Raw genomic sequence first — 9,104 nt, forward strand, 5'->3', positions numbered from 1 at the left:
TTTTAAAACACAGGAAAGATCAGTGTCCTGGCCTACCTTTATCTATAACTGCCTGCAAAAGCAAGGTAACATTTCACTTTTAGATGTCATATAGGAGACTTCATGTGTGCAGCGCCAAGGCTGATGTCTAACAGCAAATCTGTTTTGCACAGTTAATATACACCATTTATATCTGAACAACATTTAAGTCTTTGCTCAGTCCAAGTCCATCCTCTGTCCTCAGCTGCACGCAAATATTACACATTTTCTGCCATAAAGCCCAAGAACAGAGATAAGACAAGATATGAAAAACACTGAAGTCACGAGGGTGAGAGAGTTGGAAAGTTAACATCAAGCAAAGTGTTCCAGATGTATAATGCATTCTCTGGCGAAAAAAATAAAAGAAACAAACCCTCATGTACTTGATTTTTCCAACCAATTTTCAAATTCATGGAATAATTTTACATTGGAAAAAAAAAAAAAAAAAAAAACAGAGAGGGGTAGGGGGAACTACAACAAACATCTCAAATGCTGACAGAAGCAATAGGACTCCAAGATTGAAAGAAGAGAGGTTTTGGAAACACTTGGTATAACCAACATAATTTACAGTCTAGGTGTTTAGGATCCTTCCCCAAAAAGCTGCATAATCTTCATTCACAACTATTGCCTGCTTAATCCAGGCCCTCAGTACAAAGAACAAAAGGGATACATACTCCAGTGCACTCCTCCAGGACATTCAGTCACAACAGTATTCAAGATTCTCCACTTACTTTTCTAGCCCTGGTTTTCTACACATGCTCAAAGTCAAACATTTAATTTTATTCCAAATAAAAGCAGTGGTTTTCAGGGTCTCTGTCAGAATTGCAAAATCAGTAGGATTTTTATGAACTGCATCAGGAATTTGAAGAGTAAAGGCAGAGTAACCCATTACCTGCAAAGTGCTGATAATGACAGCAACCAAACTGGAAAACCACTTGGAATATTTAATCTGTACCACAGCCTGATTAATTTGATACTGTCTTTTAAGTGCTTTGAACATGAAAAGCATAAATTGTGTTATCTTCATCCTCATCACCACCACTATGCCTAATCCTACCTAACGGTGCAAGGCACCTTGTGAACGTCTGGTGCTACACTGGGCTATTACAATGGAGAACTGGTTCCCCATCCTTGCATGGCCTCCTGCAAAACCATGGCCAGGCTCCACATGGATCAGTAGACTGAGTAGTTTGAAGAGGTTAGATGGTAAGACTGAGCCAGTGTACCTTTATTCACTTGAATATTTAGCCAAATCATTATATTATCCATACACACAAAAAAAGAAAAAAATCACTACCAAACCCCCAAAAAAACCCAACAACAACTCAACCCCTTCATCTGCTTTCAGGCAAAACTCAATGTTCTTTGTCAGCAAAAGAAAAAGCTTGGGAATGGAAGCAAACATGGGGAAAGAGACTGGAACTGCGAGAAAGCTCCCACAGCACACAACCTGTGCACATGTAACACCTGGCAAGTGTCTGAGCCTGTGGTAACAGGCAGAACACACCTGAGGAACCTCACACAGTCTAGTTACACATTTAAATAATTAGCATCTTATTCAGAAAGTGTATTTGTATCAATTTGACATGTTATGAATGATAAAAAGTTGACTTGCTTTCCTCAGACAAAGGAACAAATGCACCTTCTGTCCTTTTCTTTTCCTTTTTTTTTTTTTTGATCTTTTCCTCATAATATCCAGCACTTAACTAAAGAGACTACATAGTTACCATGCAAGAATATGAAGGGAATAGCACACTTTCCATGGAGAAACAAGGTGCAGCAGTAGGAACACACTAACTAGTACACAGAAGACAGAATAAAGAATTATAAAGTTGTCTTGAATTCTTTCAGGAATTCTCTTATGTTATAAATGACTTCATGTAGGGATACACAGGTCCTCATTAATTCATCCTCCTGTTGAAAGGACAGTATGCTACAACGAAGCTCTGTGATACAAAACCCAGTGAGAGAATGCACAGTAACTCAGAATTTCATTTGGTTTCTATCCAGACAAACTGAGTCAAGTAGATTACAGATAAAATACAATTCTCCAAGTCAAAGAAAAATGCTGCAGCCTTTTCCCAGAATCTTCTTTGTGACTATCATGAAAGGTATGCTAGAAATTGGCCACTGCATTTTATTTGCTCTGCCTTTTCTTAGGGTTACTCATTTTATTAACTGTCTTAGAGTTGAGGGAGCACATGTGCAACCTCATCCCTTCTGAGCAACAGGCCCCCCAAAATTACTGATTTCACAAGGTTGGTAATTCAGTCAAGTGTCAACCTCAAAATCCACAATACAGGCTGAAATATAAAAGCCTTTACATTAGATTATTCTGCCTGGCAAAAGCTCTACGTTTTGCCATAAATGGGAAGTCTTCCATTTCAAAACACAGGGAGTTTTCAATGGAATATCAGAACATGGTTATGGCACTGTTGAAGCAATAGAACTCTTGAAGACTTACCTCCAGCTTTTACATATAAACACAGCGTTCTACACATAAATTGAGAGAGACTTCAATAGAAAATGTTTGCATTTCAACACAAGTCTCCTTGGTGAGTGATCTAGCTTGTCTCTAAGATCAAAGAGATGTACATTAACATCTTCTGGCTTGCAGAAAACACACACAAAACCCACCCAGAACCGAAAGTATAGTCAACTACAGAAAAGCAGCCAGACAAAGGAAGAGGAAACCAAATGGATAAACCAGATCATCTTACAGAAATAGGACTGAATAAAGATACAGATTAGCCTGGCAAGCTGAATGTTTCTAGGAAGTGCTGATATGTCACTGTATTGCCAAAATTAGAGAAACTATGTAGGAAGCAATTAGCTACTGTTTCTTCTCCCCACTTAAAGTGATTGTTCAAGGCTATATTGTAATATGCAGTTGGTCATACCAATTCAGCATGTAAATGTTGGTGTGAAAAATGCCATTTATTCTATCTCAACTTAAAAAAAAAAATCAAATTGAGAAAAATAACAATTCTTTTCTTGACCTATTCTGCATTTACGCTCAAATTCTATGCCCAACACGCAGCTTTGTTGCGCACACTGTATGAGTGTTCTCCATAATTAAAGCTTTATTTGAACCTCCCCCCTCTTTCCACAAGACTCTTGGTTAGATCAAAACAGTAGAGACAAAAACTGAAACATGCCTGGGGTGCAGGAGAGAACAAGAAAGACTATTTAGCAAAGTAGGCTAATAGTGGTGGGGAGGAAGGGGGTTGATTTTCACATCTTAGAACTGTTGAGCCTGCAAATATTACCAAAATCACATCTGGGAACAAAGCTCTGCTTTAAGTAAGTTCACCCATGAGTGTTGCTAAGCAATGGAGAAAAGGAGAGTGACAGGAAGAGTGCCTGACTTTAGGATTAGGAGGACGGAGAGAAGATAAAAAAGTAAGGTTTCTACACAGCCTTATTTATATGAACTTTCAAGTTCTTTGTTTCTATTGCTTGTCTTCCAAACTATTTCTACCATGATTAAATCATATCTGGTTCAGTATCTATACCAATGCACACCCAGCACAGATAGGTGCTGCATCCTGGAGCACTGGCACAAGCACTTGGGCACCAGAACTGTCAACATCTGTCTCTGGATTAAACAGGTAAGAACAAGAGAAACTGTCCTGATGGAAATATTATAGAACTTGATGTCTATGTTAGAAAAATACTGCAGACACTTGCCTGTATGTAACCTAAATTATGCATTGTATGGGAAATATAATGCTTGTGATAGCTACAGCTTGTTCTAATTCTATTCTTGTACTGGTAGTTACAGAAAGGTGAAATATTTTATCAGATAAGATCAATAAATGCCATATCTTCACCTGACTTCAGTTTTTCTGTCCACTCTACTGGCATTTTGATATTGTAAAAGTTCCTTGTTCTGCTTTAGCAAGATTACTTCCAATCCTTAGGAAAGCAACTACACATTTTCAACTGTAGACAAATACTTCCCAGAAAACATTTGTTGCCTTGTTCAGCTAAATGCCTCCATAAACCATAGCATGTACATTTGTAAAGCATGCATTGTTGAAACAGTAAATTGAATTCTTTGTTTCATTTTTACATGGCAGCAGTATTTTTTAATTTTTTTTTTAAATCATCATAAATACTCTGGAATGTTCATCTCTTTATTACTCGGAATTATATTCCATGTGCTAAGACATTTGCAGCCTCACAGGTCATTTCATAGGCATTAAACTTTTACTGTATACCTGTCTTTTTAATGTTTGCTAATAATTCATGTGGAAAGAGAGTGACGTTTGTTGCTGAGTAACAGATGTCTGCATGAACTAGGAGCATTTCTCAGCCTCAGATGCTAGATTATGATTAACTACCTAGTTGGTATTCTAGTTAGAGATATTACGAAGGCCTTTCCCAAAACTCAGGATATTCAAAACATATCACTTCTGCAGCACTCCAGCAGTGTTCCCTGCACATGGGATGCATTTCCCTGACAGGCAAATGGCTTTTAACAGACTGAACAATACAGACTAATTAAGAAGATTGAGTCTTGTAATCACATTTTTACTTCGTACACCTTTGATATTTTCAGAAGCAGAGACTCTGAATCACATATTTTAAGCTCAAAGAAGCACGGACAATGTACAAAAGCAAATTAAGCCACATGCTGAAGAAACAATCTATAAGTTTTCCACTGAAAGGTGACAAATTAATTACTGAGATTGGAAAATTTCCCATGCCTAACACATAAAATAGGTCACCTCTTGTTCTGTATTTTATTTACACATACAGTCAGAAGCAAATCTACTGGTTGTTGTTTTTACAGCTGAACAGACACAGTCAAACCATCTTTCATCCTCCAAGAACTCATACAGGCAGTCCACCACAAAGTGATCAAGTGGAAACATAAACCAGGATGGAAGAAAGATGCTGTGGATAACCATGTTATCAGTTTCATATAGCAAATCTCTTGAAGTGGATGACATGTAGAAAATGTACAGAGATATATCATGTTGCATTCCCTAATTGACTTCTTTTCCTTTTGCTTTTTGTTAATGAAAAGCAAGGAAGGAGAGAAGAAATCTTCCCTATCAGCTGCAGCAGGGGTTGCTGCAGGAAGATGATAATTCCCTCCTGCTACTCCGCTGACAACCACCGAGCTGCACAGGAGGAGGAAGGCATTTTAATCATGGAATTGAAAAACACAGCAGTTTCTAAAGCTTCACCTCACCTTGGTTGATTTACATTAATTTAGGATCAACTGGCTTTCGGTGGAATTATGTTATATGTGGAAGATAACAGAAGGAAAAATTTGGCATCATTTCTAGTTTGGCTGTCCATTAGAGGCATATACATATCTATGTATATAAACAGTTTTGGAGAATCTCAGATAAGCATAATGAATTCCTTAAAAGCACAGTGCAAACTCGAGGGCTCCCTAATTCCATAGTAAGTGTTTTATAAATGCCAAACTTTAAAATATACAGAATTAAATTAAAAATATTAAAAAAAAAACCAAAAAACAAACAACAATTAGCAAGTCAGGGTCCAATCCAGTGTCCACTGAAGCCATCAGAAAACCTGTGACAAAGGCCTAGAAGATTTGACTCTGGTTCTTTCATCAGATTATCATTATAACAAAGGCACCCCATAAGGGGTTGCTAGAGAAATGCAAATCTTGTGTCAAAGACAGTCAGACACCCCCAAAATTAAAAATTTGAGCACACAGCAGCTTACATGCAGCAGCTTTGGGCATGTGGCACAACATCTGCTACAAAAACACTAGAAAGCAGACCTGCAGCAAACTGGACCACTGCCAGCTCTCAAGATTATTTTTTTTTTCCCCCCTGACAAGGCTGTCAAGTAAATGGACAGATGGCAGCCGATGCACTCACTGGATAGTTAGCTCAGTTAACAATCAAGTATGCTAGATGATTTCAGATTCACTCTGCAGCAAGCATTGTATTTTCTATTGAACCATTAACACTGTGTCCTAATAGGAATATAGTTTGGTATTAAGAAACTGGCAGATTTTGTATTTTACAAGACAGTTTCTCTGGAACAATTTGTCAAGGAACATTAGATCTGCTGTCATGAATAAAGTGAGAATCTGCCAAGTTTGCCAGGCTGGTTTGTTCATAATTTTAACTCGACAGTATTTGAAGAATAAGGATGGAAACAAACACTAAGATGCAGGTCAGCTATCCACACAAGCTGCTCCCAGGGATGCAGTCAGCTAAAAGCAGGGTGGATGTTAAGAGCACACAGGATATTCCAGCTGTACTGCCTTGCCCTGCAGTAGGACATGGCACTGAGCCCTCCCAGACAGGACAGCTCTCACCACCAGCCTGCTGGGTGACACACTTATCACCTCAGTGCACAGATGCGAGGATTCATCCCAGAAAAACTAATAGTTCTTGGGTTAAAATGGGTGCAAACTGTAAACAAGATTTGGCCCTCATAATCCAAGGGGGCAAATAACTCAGTACTAAGCACTAGCACACAGCATACAGGTGGACTTTTGGCCCCAGCATTACAAAACGCATCTTTTAATTCTTCTTCTTTATGACTGTCTTTAACAACATGACTCTAGACTAGGTGACAATGTTACTCAATTGGTTTTCTTTTCCACAAATTAGCAGGGCAAGAATAATCTTTGAAAAAAGTGAAATATATTGTTCTATCTTTTAATTCTCCTCCCTTCACCTTTTGTTCCTGTTGCATATCCATTTTATCCATCCACCAAAAGTCCCATACCACTAAGCAGGTGGTCAAAGGGGTAATTAAATATAATAGAAGCTATTAATCCCATATTTGGCTCCCACAACCATTTTATTCATCAATGTTGCACCTACTAAGTACCTTGAGAAAATAGACACCATGCCTTTTCTGCCTGCATTATAGAAATCCTTTAGCAGATAAAGGGTTGAGGGGAGAACCCAAGAAAAACAAGCAGAAGAGTATGACAAGGAAGAGAGCTCTCTCAAAGGAAGAGAGCTCTCTCAAAGGAAGTAGGAGTTGTGGCATGGATACAGGTGAAGCCAGCACCTCACATTTCTTATCTGTTGGATCAGTTGCAAAAAGTAGGACTGAAGCAAACTAGGGGGCAATCAACAAATTATGGTCTACACAGTCAGGTAAGTGTCAACCGCAGAGCAGCAGGTTCTGACTGGTGCTGTCAAAGTCTTGCACTTTGGACCCACACTCTGAGCTCTCCAAAAGCACAGACCTTACCCTACTCTAAGTGCTGAACCAAGAGAAGCTGCATTGCATGTTACAACCATTTGGAAAACTCCCACCACCTGCCCATGGTCAGTCTATGGACATGACACAGACCTGCCGTTCACTTTTCCTGTCTGCTATGGCACTGGTTCTTCAGAGATGTTTACAGAGTATCACTACAGTTATACCAAGAAAATCAGCAACAGCAGCCAAGAACTTATATGCCCTGCTCTTCCAATTCAGACGTGGAAAAGCATCACAAAAATTTCAGGGGAACAGGATCAAGAACTCTGCCATCGCACTGAGCTCCTTAGCAGCCCACTCTCTGCAGCTTTCCTCTCTCTTGAGAAGGAGACAGTGTTGTGACTACCAGTGTGAAATCACCACAGCAGGGAAGTCAGAGATGCAATTTAAAAAAATAAAGTGCAAACCAGTCAAAAATGGAGACAGAAACAACCTCATCTTATGGCTCAACTTTATGAAAATCTGATTAGACCTTAGCAAAATTTAATCTTTGCCTTCCAGACCTTCTGAGACAACAATAAAGATCTTCTGAGGTCATAAAGTATCAAGAAAGGAGAGACACCACTCAACTATAGGAAAATAACTGAGGAAAATTGTTTTTCTTGGCACGATTCACCTGGTAAATCTGCAAAAAATGTTATTAAAAATTGAATGATAAAAAGCTATACATCACTGTTTTTAAAATACAAAAATACACTTTATCAGATAGAAAGTAATAAAATAACATGAAAAAGACAAGACAAATTAGCTACAGCAATAATTAGGAATGCCAGACATTTAGAAGAGAGTATCTGTTTAAATTGCTAAGACAGCCAAGAGACAGAAAATTGGACTTCCAGCAGTCCTACAGTGGTAACATTTCTTTTTCCTTTTTGTTCCTATCATAGATCTACAGCAAAAACAAAATCTACCAGATACATTTTTCTATTATCAACCCTTCCCCAGAACAATTTTGCTTCAAATCCACTCATTAGGCTGGAATTGGCAAAACCCAAGTCCCAGTCTTTTTCTCAGCCACAGAGGCCACATTTCCTTCTTCTTCCCTGTCTCCTTGTGGTAGCTGTTCCTACACTGCCTCACGAGAAAGAAAGAAAAGGGAATTTTTTGACTTTCCTCAAAACCTTTTTGCTTTCACAGACAGATAATACATGGTCCCTTTAGCCCCAAAGAGGCTACACTGAATGCTGCTGCCTGGATGTCCTTCAGCCATTTGCAGATCAACAGAAAGCTTTCACTGGGGGAAGGGCTGTTTGTCGGGTGTCATTCCCATCTGTCAGCTCAGCAGCAGCAACGGTACCAAACGAAGTCTTTCTGCTCATTCAGCATCTGTGGTTTAATATTTGCCAAGGGTTTGATCTTGGCCTCTTGGTTTGTGCCTACTGTGCCCAGGATTCCCAGGTGGTCTCCCAGCCAAACATTAGCCTACTTTAGGACTGCTGAGCCTGCAGAATCAATCTGCCATAAGCCATGTTTTGTTGACACAGCATATACTAACAAACCCTACACACTGATGGTTTCTTAGACTCTTCCAATTCTCTGCTTACAGTCCAGTAAGATCAGGTTTCGCAGTTTTTGGGAAAGAAAGCAATTCTTATCAAAACACAGCAATCTGGAAAATTAAAAAAGGAAAAACAAATATGAACAGGTGGAAAAATTGTATTTGTTTCCTCTAGTTATCTAATATATCAGCTCATGAGACCAACTCATCTTCACCATATATCATGCCAGACAAAGTGGCATCTATTTTTTATATCCAGAAAGCTTTATAAAAAATATATAATTTTAAGGCCAATCCAATGGATGTGCAGATCTAAAGTAACTGAAGATGATGTACACAAGTTAAAAACTAGAGAATGGTTATATATATC

The 9,104-nt window shown here is 38.7% G+C and overlaps 1 long non-coding RNA gene across 1 annotated transcript; it reads left to right on the forward strand.

Moving 5' to 3' along the window:
• Positions 1-3,166: 3,166 nt before the first annotated feature.
• Positions 3,167-5,470, forward strand: LOC116792989. Its single transcript, XR_004359335.1, has 2 exons — positions 3,167-3,629; positions 5,058-5,470. It is a non-coding gene; the product is annotated as an uncharacterized LOC116792989 (long non-coding RNA).
• Positions 5,471-9,104: the final 3,634 nt, after the last annotated feature.

The sequence above is a fragment of the Chiroxiphia lanceolata genome, chromosome 12 (assembly GCF_009829145.1).
Source record: "Chiroxiphia lanceolata isolate bChiLan1 chromosome 12, bChiLan1.pri, whole genome shotgun sequence".
Taxonomy (NCBI): Eukaryota; Metazoa; Chordata; class Aves; order Passeriformes; family Pipridae; genus Chiroxiphia; species Chiroxiphia lanceolata.